Source organism: Neofelis nebulosa, chromosome 7, assembly GCF_028018385.1.
Source record: "Neofelis nebulosa isolate mNeoNeb1 chromosome 7, mNeoNeb1.pri, whole genome shotgun sequence".
Lineage (NCBI taxonomy): Eukaryota > Metazoa > Chordata > Mammalia > Carnivora > Felidae > Neofelis > Neofelis nebulosa.
This window is the reverse complement of record NC_080788.1, coordinates 82194848-82214796: the sequence shown is the minus strand read 5'-3', so window position 1 is coordinate 82214796 and position 19949 is coordinate 82194848. Positions and strand designations below refer to the sequence as shown.

Genomic DNA, 19949 nt, shown 5'->3' with positions numbered 1-19949 from the left:
AGAGACATATCACATCACATCATCAGGGGAATACAAATCAAAGCCACAAAGAGATACTACCTCACACCTGTCAGAATAGCTAAAATTAACAACACAAGAAACAATAGATGTTGGTGAGGATGCAGAGAAAAGGAAAAGTTCTTGCACTGTTGGTGGGAATGCAAACTTGTGCAGCCACTCTGGAGAACAGTATAGAGGTTCCTCAAGAAACTAAAAATAGAATCCACCAATTGCACCATTAGGTATTTATCCAAAGGATACAAAAATACAGATTCAGAGGGGTACACACACCCCAGTGTTTATAGCAGCATTATCAATAAGAGCCAGACTGCGGAGAGAACCCAAATGCCCATTGACTGATGAATAGATAAAGATGTGGTATACATATATATGTGCATACACACACACACACACACACACACACACACACACACACACAATGGAATATTACTCAGAGACCAAAAAGAATGAAATCTTGCCATTTGCAATGACGTGGATGGAGCTAGAATGTATTATGCTAAGCAAAATAAGTCAATCAGAGAAAGACAAGTATCATATGATATCACTCATATGTCGAATTTAAGAAACAGAATAGATGAACTATGGGAAGTGGGGGAGAGAAGAGAGGGAAACAAAGTACAAGAGACTCCTAATGATAGAGAACAAACTGTTGGTTAACAGAGGGAGCTAGGGGGGAGATGGACTAGATGAGTGGTGGATATTAAAGAGGGCACTTGTGATGAGCACTGGGTATTATATGTAAGTGATGAATCACTGAATTCTACTCCTGAAACCAATATTGCACTGTATGTTAACTAAAATTTAAATTAAAAAAATAAATTAAACATATAAATAGTATTTTAATTTCATTCTGTGTCATTTAGGATTAAAGGTAACTTATATAATAGCTGTAACTATAAGAAATTATAATTCTATAAAGATGAATTTTATTTTCAATGATCAACAAACACTAATCACTTATGAGAAATCTATCCATTCATGCACAAATTCAACTATTTACTGAGCACCTACTATATACTTAATATACAGTATCCAACATTTCAAATTAAAATTGCAAAGCTAACGTGTCAGATTCTCTAGTATATTTGATTCTCTTAAAAATTTCAAGCACCTTTAAAAACAAATACACACATATATTATTACAATGATTATAAAACTTTTTCCTAAACAATATAAAAATGTTAATAGAACTGTATCATAAGTAAAGGTAGCATGTTTCCCAAGATACGGTTTAGGGATACTGATTTTCAGAGAGTCAAGAAAGGATCACAGGACTTAGGGGCGCCTTCCAGGAGAGTTGTATGTAAATTTCTTCTTGTATTACTAGAAATTTTCAAGCTCATAACTCTTCTTACACCCCAATATATCATACATTCCTTCCATTTTTTAAGCAACCTCCTAATACAACATTTAACTGTTTGTTTTATAAAAATAAACTCAAAATGGATAAGGGACCCAAATGTAAGACAGGAAACCATTGAAATCCTAGGGGAGAAAACAGGCAGCAATCCTTTGATCTCAGCCACAGCAACTTCTTACTCAACATATCTCCAGAGGCAAGGGAAACAAAAGCAAAAATGAACTATTGGGACTTCATCAAGACAAAAAGCTGCTGCACAGCAAAGGAAACAATCAACAAAACTAAAACGCAACTGACAGAATGGGAGAAGACATTTACAAATGGCATATCCAATAACAGGTTAGTATCCAAAATCTATAAAGAACTTAGCAAACTGGGTGGGGGAGAGGGGAAAATGGGTGATGGGCATTGAGGAGGGCACTTGTTGGGATGAACGCTGGGTGTTGGACGTAAGCAAGGAACCATGGGAATCTACTCCAAAAACCAAGAACACATTTTACACACTGTATGTTAGCCAATTTGACAATAAATTATATTTAAAAAATAAATTTAAAAAATATATATAGCTGGAAAAAGAAAGAAATACCAAATAAAAGCTGTGCTGTCTAGTTAACAACAGATTTACAACCTATTGGAAATATATACAACCCCCTTCCCCCCCCCCCGCCACACACACACACACACACACACACACACACACACACACAATGGAGTCCCAAACCCTTAGACCCTTCACTTCCTGGTTATTCTTGCCCTCTCCATTTTGCACACTCATAATTCACAAATTTTGCAATGACCATGCACCAAAGAAGTGAAGTCTCTGCATGAGCGCAAGGAAGGTACATTTTTTCCAGTCAGACTACTTTTTGCCTTACATAGGCATAGGCGACCTCTGGGTAAGGCTATAACCTCTGTAGTGCTCAGCCAATGAGAAATCAGGGGAGGGGCTTGCATGCTAGGAGATAAATTGTCTTCTGTAACCACCCCGAGTGTGCCTGACACCCACTCTTGCAAGAACATTGATTAAAGCCTCATTTCACCATGGGGGGAAAAAAAAAGAACTTAGCAAACTCAACACCCAAAAAACAAATAATTCAGTAAAGAAAAGGACAAAAGACATGAATAGACACTTTTTCAAAGAAGACATCCAGATGGCTAACAGACATGAACAAATGGTCATCATTAGGGAAATACAAATCAAAACCACAATGAGATACCACCTCACACCTGTCAGAATGGCTAACATTAAAAACTCAGAAAACAACAGACATTGGTGAGGATGCGGAGAAAGGGGAACACTTTTGTACTGCTGGTGGGAATGCAAACTGGTGCAGCCACTCTGGGAAACAGTATGAAGGTTCCTCAAAAAATAAAAAATAGAACTACCCTATAACCCAGAAATTGCACTACTAGGTATTTATCCAAAGGATACAAAAATACTGATTCAAAGGGTCACATGCACCCCAATGTTTATAACAGCAGTATCAACAATAGCCAAAATATGGAAAGAGGCCAAATGCCCATCAACTGATGCATGGATAAAGAAGATGTGGTGTATATACTCAATGGAATTACTACTCAGCGATGAAAAAGAATGAAATCTTGCCATTTGCAACGTGGATGGAACTGAAGTGTATTATGCTAAGCAGAGTAAATCAATCTGAGAAAGAGAAATATATGATTTCACTCATATGTGGAATTTAAGAAACAAAACAGATGACCATAGGGGAAAGGAAGGAAAAATAAGATAAAAACAGACAGGGAGGCAAACCACAAGAGACTCTTAAATACATGAACAAACTGAGGGTTGTTGGAGGGGTGGTGGGTGGGGGAATGGGCTAAATTAGTGATAGGCATTAAGGAGGGCACTTGTTGGAATGAACATTGGGTGTTATATGTAAGTAATGAATCATTAAATTCTACTTGTGAAACCATTACTACACTATATGTTAATTGGCTAGGATTTAGATAAAAATTTTTTTAATATAAATAAATAAATAATTTCCTTGTGTTTGAGCCATAAAAAATAAAAAATTTGAAAATTAAAAATAGTAATTGGCTGCTTTAAGCTGGTCATATTCTGTACATTATACTCAAATGCAACTAATCTCTTTATTGACTGAATGGATTCTGCTTTTTCCTCTTATCTTTCTCATCTGACTCAATGCCACAATGCTGCATTCTTTTTATTGACAGGAAAAGATGCAACAAGAAATTAGTTTGTAATTTACTGCTTTACTTTTACAAAATGATAACCAACCATTAGGTATGATATAAATCATGGTTATAAAACAAAACCTGACATGCCCACCATTATTTATTACTTGACATTCACGGCTAACTACTAATACAGTCTTCTTAACCATAAAACCCTAATCTTTTCAAAGGGTGATCAGATATCTTACTAAGGCCAAGAAATAGTCCATCTTTTCTATGGGTAGCAATAAACTAGATAGCAAAAAGGGAACATAAACATCACAATAGTCCAAGTATCAAAACTGTGAGGGCTTTTGAAAATGAGTAAGCCTAAATAAAGTTTCAGTGTGTAAATTCAAGTATCTCACATTGACTGTGGTTTGTCTATTCCATAGAGCTAAGGAACTTAGATGTTGGGGGGTGGGGAGGGGGGAATCACAGACAAGTAAAAGGGAAATAAGAGATTAAAAGAATCTGATGAACCCAGCTGTTTCCTTACTTACTTCCATAATCATGGGGGTTAAGTAAGCATAACCGCAAAGAAGTAGTGTAAAGAACTAATTCTATCCCTTTTACTCTTTCATTGCATCGCTCACCATTTTGTATTTGGTAATTAAAAATGCATTCAGTACATCACTTCAGAATAGGCCAAGAAATAATGTTCAAATTTGGGCAATTTTATATAGCAGCACACTGACAAAGTGAGCCATGGCCAGAAAAATAGCTAGAATGGTCAGCATACTCAAAACTGCATTAATATGAGCAAATGCTGAAGGCTAGAAACTGTATAGCTGAGAAAACACTTAAGGCTGCGATTATGGTGTACAAACATTTCACAGGTTATCAGAAGAAAATAGACTAGGTGGTTCTCATGAGGGCAGAACTAGTAAAAGGATGTCAAAGTTATAAAGAGGCAAATTTTTGTTCAAAATAACAACATCAAATTGACCCGTCATGAAACAGCAAAATCTCCCTCACTGGAGGTGTTTGGGCAGAAGCCAGATCACCACTTATCACACATTTGTGGACTCTATAATTTTATAATACTACAAACTGAGATTTACACACACAGCTAAAGATAAAGAGCAGCAGCCATTTTAACTCATGTTTTAAATTTGTTGATAATTAAATTTTCTCAGTCTGTTTATAACAAGAAATGCCTCTTCTCCACCAAGGTTCTTCTTAATGACTTATAGAAAGACTGACTTAAACCTAAATTTACCTATCTATGTCTATAAATAAGTTAAAAATAGAAGAGGCATGTAACATACAACTGACATATAAACACATTTTACATATAAATAATTGCACTATTATGTTTCAGAGTTGAATAAACCACTTTGACATAGATCAAGATTTTCTTCTCTTTTCCTCTGATAATTTTCTTATGCACAAATACATTGTGGGTTATGGAGTACCCAGATACTAGCCTATTACTCTGGGCAAACTATATTTTTATATTACCCTCCTTATCTATAACACAAATTTGCTGATGAATTTAATGGAATCTAGATAATGTAACATTATTTCTTCCTCACTGCTTTCATTAATTCTTCAGTGCATATCAGTGCATACACTATATACATACAGAAAGGCAAGCAGATGACAATCTGTAAGATGGATTTTTCTCTCATTTCAAATCCTAGGTTTGTGTCTTGAAATACCTCTGTTGCTGGAGAAAAAAAGGCGTGCGGGGGCAGGCAGCTACAATAACCCAGGTCCCACTCTTTGCTAATTATCTGTCATTTGCCCTTCCAGTGTGCCCTGTCCTCTCACCTGGGGATTCCTGTATGGACTGCATCAAAAGCAGATCAGAAAGAGGAAGGATAGGGAGGCCAGGGGTGTATTTCATTTCCTGGTTTTCTCTCTGTGCGGTGATCTTGGGCCGGCTGGGTCCCTCCACTGAGTGTCACTGCTCCTCCCAAGGCAGACTGTCTCCTTCTAGATCTGGATATGCTTCATCCGCTCACTTCTGTAGGCCTAGGGGTAGTAACTGCTCCACTGGTATTCAACAGTTATTCTATCTCATGTGCTTTCCTCATACTTCTTATACATCTTTATCAATAGTCCATCTCAAATAATCTTGATCATGCTATATCTTTTGTTGGAAAGTGACCCAGGAAACAGATCCTCAGAATGAGACTGAGGTTATTCTACAAACAAAGGGATAATCTCTATACTGGAAAGAAATGGGACCACTGGAAATGCATTTCACATTATCAAGGTTCATGAATATACAAATTAGATGAAGAGCATGGCTGCGAGGTCCAGTAATGTGGTAGTTAATTTTGTCAATTTGACTGGGCCATGAGGTACCTAGATAACTGATTTAACATTATTCTGGGTATTCTTGTGAGGGTCTTTCTGGATGAGATAAACATTTGAAGCAAGACTGCATAAAGCAGACTATCCTCCCTGAAGTGGGTAGGCCCCATCCAATCCACTGAAGGCCAGAATAGAACAAAAAGGCAGAATAAGGCACAATTTGTTCACTCTGCCAGTCTTCAAGCTGAGACATCAGTCCTCCACTGCCTTCAAACTCAGAATGTAATTTATACCATTGGCTCTCCTGGTTTTCAAAGCCTTTGGATTCAGAGTAGAACTATACAAATAGCTCTCCTGAGTCTCCAGCTTGCTGAGTGCAGGTCTTGGGACTTCTCAGTCTCCTTAACCACGTAAGCTAATTCCTTACATCTATCTATACCTCCTATTGGTTCTGGTTTTCCGAAGAACCCAGATTAATACAGCTGGCTACGGCTACTTAATTGCTATGAAAACAAAAGTGGTTGTAAAGATGGTAGACCCATCTGAATTTTTAACTACTTTATTTGTAAAGCAATCACTTCTACATCATTTTTTTAAAGGAAAGGGGAAAAAATGAGGCCAATAATTTCATGAAATCCATAATAAGAATTACTAAACCAGAAACTAAGACTTCTAACTTCTGGTTGAAGACCTTCCATTAAATCAGCAGTTCTCCAAGTATGGTCACTGGACCTCTGGGGATCCCCAAGAAAGAACCCTTCAGATGATCCAAGAAGGTAAAACTATTTTCATAATAACACTAAGATATTATTGCCTTTTAACTGAGTTGACTTTTGCACTGGTGGTCCAAAAACAATAGTAGGTAAACTGCCAGCACCTTGGTACAAATCAAGGCAATGACACCAAACTGTATTTTAAAGTCATCATTTTTGGGGCGCCTGGGTGGCGCAGTCGGTTAAGCGTCCGACTTCAGCCAGGTCACGATCTCGCGGTCCGTGAGTTCGAGCCCCGCGTCAGGCTCTGGGCCGATGGCTCGGAGCCTGGAGCCTGTTTACGATTCTGTGTGTCCCTCTCTCTCTGCCCCTCCCCCGTTCATGCTCTGTCTCTCTCTGTCCCAAAAATAAATAAAAAACGTTGAAAAAAGATTTAAAAAAAAAAAAAAAAAAAAAAAAAAAAAATAAAGTCATCATTTTTACCACCAAGCACAGAAATAAAAATAAACGCAAATTTCACTGAAGAATGTCCTGGATGAAGTAACGGCAATTATTTAATGTATTAAATCCTGACCCTAGAGTTCATGGCATTTTTAGAATTCTGTAGGATGAAACAAGAGGTACACAAAACGCACCTCTGCTGTACGCTGCATTAGGAAGGCTGTTACAATGGCTGCCTCAAGGGAGTGCACCTGTGCAACTGAGCTGTAAGCTAAACGACATGTATGTTTTCATAGAACACCATTTTTACCTGAAAGACAAACAGACAAATGATGGCGCTTCAGATTTAGATGTTTAGCATAAAAAATAAAGTGAGTCTGTCACTTCAAATCACACAACTGACAATATTTTTCTCTATGACTAACTGAAAGCTTTCAAGTAAAATTAGAATTTTTGAAAAACCTGTATATGGTCACCATGAGTTTTACAACTTCCTGATACCTAAAGAACTGTCTATTAAGACCATAATAATACATTATTAGTAAATGGATTTTTTATATTATATAATGAAATGTGTAAACATTTAGAAGACCAGCATAAATCAATGAACTAACATCTCTAAATGACAACACGTTATAAAATCCAACTCAAAGCCTAAGATAGACCAAAGATTTAAATATAACAGACTATGAAAAGTTCACTGATAGCCTCAGATTCCATAGTGTAACTAATCTCTAAGAAGAAAACACTTGTCAAAATTGTGGTGTAGTATCAAAGAAGCAAATCCATTACTTTTTGAAATAACTATTAAAATATCCTTCCTTTCTCCACTACATGTCCATATGAGGCTGGATTTTCCTCATTTACTTCAGCCAAAACAACATATCACAACAGAGTGAATGCTAAAGTAGATATGAAAATCTAGCAGTCTTCTATCAGGTCAGACGTTAAAATAATTTACAAAAATGTAAAACAATACCACCAATCTCACTAATTTTTTACTTCAGGAAATAGTTATTTCTGTTAAAATGTTATTTATATTAACAAGTTTACAAGTTTGTAATTTTTAATGAATTAACAAATGTTTTTTTTAATTTCTCAGCTTTAATTTCTATATTGCTAAATATTGATAAATATAACCTACATTTGTGATCCTCAATATTTTTTAAGAGCATAAGAGGCTCCAGAGACCGAAAAAGTTTTGAGCACTACTACACTATATTAAGCTATAATGGAACACTCAGAAGTTGAAGATGAGTAGAATAAGAAAATTTACAATCTAAACTAGGAACCCTGAAAACATACAGATTTGTGAGAAAAAGTCCCACTCCCTACCTCAGGTCAAACATGGAATTAGATGGTAGACAGCTGTGGTTTGTTTTGGAGGAAGGAGATAAATAAGAGTATAATCCAACTCCAGGATAAACCTACAGATTCTCCAGAGAACTTTCAAATGTCCACAGTCCCCAGTTACTGCTACCATTTCTAGTCTCTGTTTGAGATTAAAAAGAAACAGAAGTCAGTAGAGAGGAAGGCGGAAGGTTACAGAGGAGACAAGACAAGCCTCAGGCAGTAAAGGTAAAGGACTATTTTGGGGTGCAAGTAGTAGAAGGTGGTAGATTATACCGTGATTTATAAATAAAACATCACACATACATATTTTGTTCATGACAGATGGAATATATCACCCATAGTTTGAATGTTCATTTTTTGTTTAATATCAAAATCTAAAAGATAAACATCTCTCTTTAAAAACAAATGACCAAGTCTCTTGCTCTTTTTTGTGACCAATGGTTGAAAGCTTTATCAGGGTCCAGGGTTGGCTGGACTGTATCACAGCAAGATCAGAAGTTTTTTCTGTTTCTACAATCCTCTGTTACTTAGCGTGAGAACATTTTTCATCTCCCAAACTAGACTGTGAGCTCCTCAAGAGGAACAGAGTTTATATCGTATTCATCTTTATTCCCTAGAGCAAACACAGTACCTTTATAGACCTGTTCAATAACTGATTCCCAAATGATTGATTTGCCAAGGGTCAGAAATACTTACAAAATATGTTTCTTCAAGAAGCACAATACAAGTGTACTGAGATGTCTTCAAAACAGTAGTTGGAACATACTGTTAAATTTAAAATATAATTTTCAGGGCGCCTGGGTGGCTCAGTCTGTTAAGCATCTAGCTCTCGATTTCGGCTCAAGTCATTCGCTTCATGAATTTGAACCTGCATTAGGCTCTGAGCTTGACAGCACAGAACCTGCTTGGGATTCTCTCTCTCCCCTTCTCTCTGCACCAGCACCCCCCCCCACACACACACACACGTGTATGCTCTCTTTCTCTCAAAATAAATAAATACACTTTAAAAATACATATAGGGGCGCCTGGGTGGCGCAGTCGGTTAAGCGTCCGACTTCAGCCAGGTCACGATCTCGCGGTCCGTGAGTTCGAGCCCCGCGTCAGGCTCTGGGCTGATGGCTCGGAGCCTGGAGCCTGTTTCCGATTCTGTGTCTCCCTTTCTCTCTGCCCCTCCCCCGTTCATGCTCTGTCTCTCTCTGTCCCAAAAATAAATAAAAAACGTTGAAAAAAAAAAATTTAAAAAAAAAAAAATAAAGAAAAAATAAAAAATAAAAATACATATATAATTTTCAATTCTTACCTTATTTAGCTGCTCTGAAAATGTTTACCATTTTCTCCTAAAACTCCCTCTTGGCTTCTAAGGGGCAGTACTTTCCTTGTCTTCTGAGTCTCTAGTCACCCCTTCTCAGTCTTTCTCTGGCCCCTTTATGTTACTTCCCCCAATTCTATCCTCAGTCCTATACTTGACTCCCTCTAAAATTCTTCAGGGTTATCATATCTCAACCATGGCAGAACTGACATATTTTGGACCAGGTAATAATTTGTTGTAAAGGGATGCCTTGTGCATTGCAGGATATTTAGTAGCATCCCTGGCTTCTACCCACCAGATCCATCAATTGTGACAATCGAAAACCTGAAAATCTCTATTTACTGCCAAATGTCTCCTGAGAGAAAAATCACTCCTGGATGAAAATCAGTGATCTAAACTAACAACTTCAAGTATCATACATACACACACACACACATAACACACACACACACACACACACACACACACACACACACACATAACACACACAGAGAAGGAGGAAGAGAGGCAGGGAGGGAGAGAGACAGAGAGCGTGAGCGAGCTAACTCCCACATCTGTATCTTTAGTCCAAACCCTTCTCCTAAACTCAATACATTCCAAACACATGTTGATGAATTCTCTTTGGACATCAAATTCAATAAACCTTAACTCATTACTCTTCTCCTTAAATGTATTCCTTTCTCTTTGCTCTATCTTGATGAATGACCTAACTATCTACACAATCACTCAACCCAGAAATCCAGGAGCCATCCTAGAGACCTTTTTCTCATTCATATTCAATGAATTACCAAAACCTATTCATTCAATTTCTTTAGTATCTTTCAATTATTCTCTTCCTCTCCATTTCTACTGCTACAGACTTAAATCAGGCCTTATCACGTCTGACCTGCATCAGTATCATAGCAACCTAACTGCCCCAACCCCCCAAACTGGTCTTATTATCTTTCCTCCATCATGCTGCCAAAATGATCTTCCTAGATCACAGAACTGACAGTGTCACTCCCCTCCTTAAAATCCATGACATTTTTTCATAGCCTGTGAGTTACACTTCATTTCCTCAAATAAACACGAGAAGCCATTTATGATAAGACTGTCAGCTACCTTTCTGGACCCAGTCTTACTCTTGCAACTCACCCACCGAGATTCTTCACTTCTGGCATACCAAACAACTTGCACTCTGTAGGCTTTTAACACAGGACACTCTCTGCCTAGAATGTCCTCCTCACTTTCAATCCACAACCCCTTCTTCTGTTTGTTTGTTTTGTTTTATTTTTATTTGAGAGACAGAACATAAGTAAGGGAGAGGCGGGTAGGGAGAGAATCCCAAACAGGCTCCACACTGCCAGTGCAGAGCCCAATGTGGGGCTCGAACTCATGAACCATGAGATCATGACCTAGGCCAAAGTCAGACACTTAATTGACTGAGCCAACCAGGTGCCGCAATCCCCAACCCCTTCTCACAAGAAACTCCTGGCACATCCGTTTTTCAAAATTTAACTCAAAATTCACTCCTCCAAGACTTCTCTAAATTCCTGGTATGATTTAGAGTCCCCATCTCGGTTTGCAAAGAAGCATGCTTACACTTCTATTAAAGCATTTACTTAAGCTTAATATGCTTATGATCGTTGACTAGTGTATCTAGTATAAGCTCCAACAGAATGGGCATCAAACCTTATTTGATCTGACAGCCAAGGAACCAAATACTTCTTATGCCTACTAATTTCTAACTATAGAATATACCCAATAAATATTTGCTAAACAAATGGAAATAATGTCTTCAACACTTCACTTTTAATACAAAAGCAAATTTTAAAACTAGGTATAAAATAAGCCTAATTTATTTTAAAAAGCAACCACTTTCAAGTCAGTGCTAGTAAGGGTGCAAGTAACAGAATTTTAGAAGATGCTTTACTTAAATATATGTGTGTATGTATGTGTGTGTGTTTTCCCAGCCACAGAATTTGGGATAAATTTATAAGTAAATTATAAGGGCATTTATAAGTAAGAAGCCCTAAATTGTTTCTCCACTGATTATGGCGACTACTAATATATCCAAACACAGCCATCTAAACTCATATTATCAAGACTGGTGTCTCAATTTTAGTTGCTATTCTTGCCCAAATCTCACAGTCAGAACAATTCTTGCTAACTGTGAGGCTTTGACCAAGTGTACAACATGCAATACCAAATTGTGCAATCATTTGTTTGAAATAAGAAAGTGACTAATGAGATACCACCTCACACCTGTCAGAATGGCTAAAATCAACACAAGAAAAAACAGGTGTTGGTGAGGATGCGAAGAAAGGGAAACTCTTACACTGTTAGCGGGAATGCAAACTGGTGCAGCTACTCTAAAAGACAGTATAGAGGTTCCTCAAAAAGTTAAAAATAGAACTACCCTAGCACCCGGCAAGCGAAGGAAAAATAAAATATGATAAAAACAGAGAGAGAAGAAAATCATGAGTCTCTTAACTATAGAGCACAAACTGAGGGTTGTTGGAGGGGTGGTCGGTGAGGGAATGGGGATGGGTATTAAGGAGAAAGGGCACTTGTAGGGATGAGCACGGGGTGTTACATGTTAAGTGATGAATCACTAAATTCTACTCCTGAAACCAATACAACACTATATGTTAACTAACTTGAATCTAAATAAAATCTTGGAAGGAAAAAAAAAAAAAAAGAAAAAAGAAAGTGGCTTACTGATGGACTCGTGTTTATCTCAACTTGGCTGGTACACCAGAGTACGAATCCCCACAATATTACTGTACTTAAAACTGATTAGCATTACATGTCCCCCCAAAACCTCAATCATAAAGAAGCCAATTATTTTTAATTTTTTTTTTAATGTTTTTATTTATTTTTGAGACAGAGAGAGACAGAGCATGAGCAGCGGAGGGGCAGAGAGAGAGGAAGACACAGAATCCAAAGCAGGCTCCAGGCTCCGAGCTGTCAGCACAGAGCCCGACGCGGGGCCTGAACTCATGGACTGTGAGATCATGACCTGAGCCGAAGTCGGAAGCCAAGTTTTCAGATTTGAGGTTTGATACTACCAAATTTTATATTTTAAAAATTAAAAATGTACGTGTCATGTACACATAATATACGACATAGTATGACTATAGAAAAAATACTGCACTACATTTTTAAATTTTTTTTTTCAACGTTTTTTATTTATTTTTGGGACAGAGAGAGACAGAGCATGAACGGGGGAGGGGCAGAGAGAGAGGGAGACACAGAATCGGAAACAGGCTCCAGGCTCCGAGCCATCAGCCCAGAACCTGACGCGGGGCTCGAACTCACGGACCGCGAGATCGTGACCTGGCTGAAGTCGGACGCTTAACCGACTGCGCCACCCAGGCGCCCCATACATTTTTAAAAATCAAATATTACCAAGCTGAAAAAAATAAATGAGTAAAAAATTATATATTTTATTTCCATATAAATCTTACAGAGGACAACTATGAAACTGAATTTCTATTACTCAAATATTCCTTTGAGGAGTGCACTCCCTTGGGAAATAAAACTCTGAAATGTATTAGTTTATTAGATTAGAGGGATCAATTCACATGCTCTTAAGAATTCAGGATATCAAAATTTGGAAAGAATCCTACACTTTCTTGGTTCCCTGTCATTATGTCCTAGCATCAGTCAATAAGGGATTCACTGAAATAGTTGTCTGGGTATAGAAGAGATCAGCTCCCCGCCTCCATCTGCATGCATCGAAGTCCCACGTGACTTCCCCACACTCTTTTAGCCTCATTCATCTCTCATTCCAGCCACAGCTCTGCATAGGCTCTGACCAGTGTCACACACACGGGCTATTTGAAAGTACCTCACTTCAAGCCTTCAAAGGCCTTTCACTTCCCACCCCAAAAATGTCCTACTTGATGCCAAAGCACAGGACGCCACAGGACTCCACTGGGACTCACTCACAGATCTTGGAAATATAGGTGAGTTCCCATCTACAGAGGTAAGTCTTTGGACAATGGGAAAAGGACCATTAAATAAATTCTTCCCCTTTCCAAGGTGCCTGGGTGGCTCAGTTGGTTAAGCATCTGACTCTTGATTTCAGCTCGGGTTATGATCTCACAGTTGTAGGACTGAGCCCTCTGTCAGGCTCTGAGTTCACAGCACAGAGCCTGCTTTGGATTCTCTCTTTCTCTCTCTTTCTCTCATTGTCAAAATAATAAACATTTTTTAAAAATTCTTCCCCTGGGGGTACCTGGGTGGCTCAGTTGATTAAGAGTCCGACTTCGGCTCAGGTCATGATCTCACGGTCTGTGGGTGTGAGCCCTGCATCGGGCTCTGTGCTGACAGCTCAGAGACTGGAGCCTCTGAGCCTTCAGATTCTGTGGCTCCCTCTCTCTCTCTGCCCCTCCATCACTCGCACTCTCTCTCTCACACACAAAATTAAATAAACATTAAAAAAAATTTTTTTTAATTCTTCCCCTTGCCTCCCATATACATAACCCCATGCAGTCAAGCAATCTGTCACATAAGTGACAGCCAGCTTGACAGAAGTTGCACATTAGCTCTCCATCCTTGCCTCCTTCCTCAGTCTGGATTTCCACTTCCTAATAAATTAGCAGTGCATAGGGCTTTGCTTTCTGGGGAACCCAGTTCAAAAGAAAGTTTGTGGTTTATATCCTGCAAAGGAAATCTCAAAGTCCATTAAAATGCAATCTGCTATTTCTGCTTTCTTTTCCTTAATTGGAAGACCACAGAGACAGCAGAATAAAATCAAAACCTTACCGTCACTGCTTCCTCACTCACCACTTCTCCTAACCCGTTACAATACCAATATCCAGAAAAAAAAAAAATCTCAAGTAAGATATTTGTTTTAGTGTTTATGAACTCTTTTAGCTTGGCAATGAGGACGACAGTCAGAGGAAAGAGTGATGGTGTATACTTACTAGTTCCTTCTCTTTTTCCAGGTTGTTCATATTCCCAACACTGGGATTCTGAACACTGCCCTTTCCATCAGAGCTCAAATTCAGGCCTTACAAGACTCTACTGCTTATGAGTAAACACAGCAATATTCAACATTTCAAAGCTACCATATGAGGCAAGACTGGCACTGTCCTTTCATATTGAAACAACTGGAACAATCAACTTACTCCACATAATTCTCCAAAGCCAAGCCATACAGATCCTTTCTTTTCTCCTTTTTCTAAGAATGGGGGAAAATGTAGCATAAGACAACCATTCAGATATATCACAAAGATTAACAAAGATAATGTCTTCAAACTGCTTTTATTATTCATAAAAATGTACGTGTTTGCAAATTAAGTTGCTCATATACCCAAAACAGAAAATAGAGTATACAACTAACGTACAAGAAACCTGGCAGGAGTGATTATGTTCTTTATTCAACTAAGATTAATTGCATATCTACTATATACCAAGCATCAGAGAAACAAACCAGGCAAGAAAGCCTCTGCTCTGTGCACATAGTATCATAGTAGGGGAGATTTAAAAAATTAGACAGATAACACAAAAACTCTATTCTGCAACTGAAATAAGGAGTCTGAGGAGTCAAAGAAGGAAAGCTTCATGCAAGAAAACACATTAAAACTAAGACCTGAGGAGTAGAAACTGGAGGGGGACGGGGAGGGGGGAGAAGACAGTAAAGGTGGAAGGCATTTCAGGCAGAGAGAATGAAAATGGAGATACCTGAGCACAGAGGTTGGCATGTTAGAAATAGAGGTCACTGTGACTGGTGTTCACTGAATAACAAAGCAAGCTTGTTGGAATTGGGACTGTAGAGGTAGACAGAAGGTGGGGATCAGATCATACAGGGCTTTACAATACTGGTAATATTACAAATGTTAATACTGGGGCACCTGGGTGGCTCAGCTGATTAAGCCTCCGACATCGGCTCAGGTCATTCTCTCAGGGTTCCATGAATTCGAGCCCCACATTGGGCTTTCTGCCGTCAGCATGGAGCCTGCTTCAGATCCTTTTTCTCCCTCTCTCTGCCCTTCCCCTGCTCACATGTGTGCGCACTCTCTCAAAAATAAACATAAAAAAAAATTTTTTAATGGTAATATTGGTAATGATAACATTAAAGATTTTAAATGTATTAAGTTCTCTTCCTTTCCGTGAGATGAAAATAAAATTTTAGATTACAATTTCTAAATTGTAGAGCAGTGAGCAGCTGAAACGTAGAGAAGGCTTAGAACTAAATTACTAAATCTCCCAATGAAACTTCACTATTGTTTTCCTCCAGTAATGATAGCTCTTTTAGCAAATAGAATTACTGGGTCGATATTATAGACACTATTCAAGAAACTATGTATTCAAGACACTATTCAAGAAATAGAGCAAGTCTATTTAATATATTTTTCTAATTTTTTTCATTGTAGTAAAATATACATAACAAAATTTACATCTTAACCATTTTTAAGCCTACAGTTCAGTGGTATTAAATAGATTCCAAATGCTGTCCAACCATCACAACTATCCACCTTCAAAACTTTTTTCATCTCGTAAATACCGAAACTATTAAACAGTATCTATCCATTCTCCCCTCCTCACCAGATCGTGTCAATCATTATTCTACTTCTTATAATTCTGACTATTCCAAATGCCTCATATAAGGGGAATCATACAGCATTTGTCTTTTTTGTGACTGGCTTACTTAGCAAGTCTTCATGATGCATCCATGTTGCAAAATATGTCAGACTTTCCTCGTTTTTTTGTGTTTTTTTAACCATAATGAGATAGCATTTTATGCCCTATTTAAAGAGGATGTGGATCCATAATGTCTCTTATATACAATGAACAGAGCATAAGTTGATCCAAACATTTTGGAAAGTAATGCAAACATCACAAACCCATGGCCTGGATATTACAGTCCCAGGCTCATATTGAAAGGAAATTTCTCCTGATGTGCAACAGAAGACAATGCCTAGAATGTTCATAGCAGTCTTGTTCACAGTGGCAAGAACCTTGAGTAGAGGGAGATGGGGGGACAGAAGGGTGGTATGGTATGAAGAATGATGGTCTTCCAAAGATGTCCAAATTCTAGTCCCTGGAACTGTTATTACCAGCTTATTATAAAAGAATATCACTCAGATGATTGGTTGGTTCTCAGTGTTGTGGGCAGAGAAAAGAAGAGATGTGGGCAGTGTAAAATTAAATTAAATTAAAAGGATATAACTCAGAAATAGCGAGATGGATGAGACACATAGGACAAGATATGAGGAAGAGCAGAGAGCTTCCATGACCTCTCCAAGGACATATGCTCCCCAAATCATGTGTTCACCAACCGGGAAGCTCCTTCCTTCCTTTTTAAGACTGAATAACGTCCATTGCACATACATACCACATTTTGCTTATCTATTCATGAACCGATAGAAATTGGGTAGCTTCCACATAATGAAATAATGAACAGTCAATTCATAATAATAGTAGTAGTAGTGTATAATGCTGCTATGAACATGGGTGTACAAAATCTATCTAATTTTGACAAACAAAATCTCATTTCAATCCATTACCCTGTATGGGTACATACATACCATATACACAAAATCTAGAGTTGAGGTCCAGAAGGTAAGTGAAAAAGATGACTTAATTCATTATTTTTTTCCTGTAGCATATCTAATTTCTTCTCTAAGTTAGCCTCACCAAATCTAGACTGTCAAAACTTTTCATGCCTTTTCGTATAGTGTTATTATTTATGGCTTTTTGCCTTTTCCTATAGAGTCTCCAACCCACATATGAATATTTCCTATATCTTCTACCTTCAAAACTCATTTTTCATCCTGCTTTCACCAAACTACTTTCCTAAATACTTTATTTTCTGTTAACATCAAAAGAGAAAGAAAGAAAAGAGAAACAAAGAGAGAAAGAAATGGTGACATTTATGATATGTGAATTATATCTTAATCAAAAATAAAAATAAAGCGTCATTCTCATGTAAAAAAAGAAAAATAAAAAATAAATAAAAGTAATGTTTTGTTAAAGTGCCCCTCAAAGGTTTCTAAAGTACCCAGTAAATTACTAAAGTAACTATGAATCAGCAATAATGAAGTCTATTTTAAAAAGCAAAAATTTGGGGCGCCTGGGTGGCTCAGTTGGTTGAGCGGCCGACTTCAGCTCAGGTCATGATCTTGCAGTCCGTGGGTTCGAGCCCCGTGTCGGGCTCTGTGCTGACAGCTTGGAGCCTAGAGCCTGCTTCAGATTCTGTGTCTCCCTCTCTCTGACCCTCTCCTGTTCATGCTCTGTGTCTCCCTGTCTCAAAAATAAATAAAACATTAAAAAAGAAAGAAAGAAAGAAAGAAAGAAAGAAAGAAAGAAAGAAAGAAAGAAAGAAAGAAAGAAAGAAAGAAATATAAAAAGCAAAAATTTTACAAGGCCCATAAATAAACAGTATTAAAAATAAAATTGCAAGTTAATCCTTCCACTACCAACAATAGCAAGTTCTTTTAATTTTTTCTCATCAGAGAAGATACTGAAAACATGAAAATAATTTTGAGAAACACTGGGAATGATCAGAAGATTAGGAAATAAGAAAAAAAGTTGTGTTTGTTTTTTTTTTTTTTAACTTGGAATTAGACTAGTACAGACCAATGTGAAGTACAAACAGCCCTAAAAAGATATGGCCACATTACAAATGTTCCACCCTACTAGTCTACATGTAATCATAAGGACAGCTCTCTGATCTAACTCAAAAAGTGAGAGGCATAGAACACCTATTTGTCTTGTGGCAGGTGCTAATCATAAACACAAAGATTTATGGCCTGTTGAAACAATTTCTTTGCTATTAATGAGATAATTTCTTATTGTATTGTGTTTTCTGCAGTAGAGAGTATAAGAGGATAAATTAACACGATAAAATATAGAAATGTCAAAATGATGCCAATTAGTATAATAGTGGCAGGTTTATCTAAGATTCAAAACATAATTGATAAGCTGGGGTTTAAGAATCCACATTCTTTTAAGTGAATGATGCCTTAATCGCTCAATTTATTTTTGGGGTGCCTTAAGATCAGCTTGTCAACACAAAAGAAGTGTTCTTTTAAGGCTTTCCAAGATTTCTAGTATCTCATCTTTACCAGAAAGCCTATTTAATGGCAGCCAATTTGCAAACATCAAATTTAAGATTACAGCTTCAGTAAAACAAGAAGAAATTAAAGTTCACTTCAAGTATTTATGTTGGCATAGACTGGACAGACTACTTAAGAAAAAACTGACACCAAGGGCTCCATTTCACCATTATTCATGTGCTGCACACACCAGTTTTCACATTACTTTAATCAAGAGACAGACGTAATAAGTCTATCATTTAAAGTACACAAATTCATTACTCCCTCTTTGTGAAAGAAATTTGACATCTTGGCATGTGTCACATATCTACAAACCAAGTATGCATTCCACTAAAAGGACAAAGAACAAAGAAACTAGAATAACTTAGCTTTGTAAGTTATATAAAATAAAGCATTTTCACGAAACAAGAAAATAACTAAGTGGGTGCTTACAAAATAAGACTGCTGGGGTCAATTTTATCATCACTAGATATTCAAGTTTCCTACAATTCAGAATTTAGCATTGTAATTGACTCCAGCAACTAAAGCACAAACAAACACATTCAACAATAGTAGACGATGTCTAATTAACTAACATTTAATAATGAAATACAAAATACTTGTATTATTTACATAGATAATCCAATAAATACCTATGGTAAATATAATCATTGTGTCCTAGATCTATGGAAAATAAAAAAGCCCAATAAGAAATGAAAAGAAATTAGTCAATTATATGCTTATTATAATTAGAAATAAATTTTAATAAACCAGTTTCCAATACTTTTTTTTTAGGTAGGCTCCATACCCAATGTGGGGCTTGATGCTCTACAAAATGAGCCAGACAGGCGCCCCTTTCCAAGACTTCATTTTCTCATCACAGCATTTCTTGTTCTTCATGCTTTATATTTGACAGCTTTGGAAGAAAGTGTAATACCAAGCACAGTAAATATTAAAGATTTACTCAAAAAATTACTCTGTCCTATCGACAGCAGTGAAGGCTGGGAAAAGAAACTAATGTTTTCAGGGGTTTTTTAACTACTTTAAGACAAACATGACAAAAATCTGATTATAAAAAATAATTTTCATGTCTTCCAACACAAATACATACCTTCTATTCAAATACTCCCATACATCCACACATTTAACATAAAGAGATAATGATGATGACTGACCATGTGCCAGGCACTGTTTCAAATGCATTACACTGAACAGCAATTTCTGATTGAGTGATTTCTCACAGCAACTCTGGTAATTGCTCA

At 37.3% G+C, this 19949-nt stretch overlaps 1 protein-coding gene across 2 annotated transcripts in view; it reads right to left on the bottom strand.

Moving 5' to 3' along the window:
- The window catches only part of NUBPL (NUBP iron-sulfur cluster assembly factor, mitochondrial), a 240162-nt gene that overhangs the window by 165871 nt on the left and 54342 nt on the right, over window positions 1-19949 (bottom strand). The gene's annotated exons all lie outside the window — the stretch shown is intronic.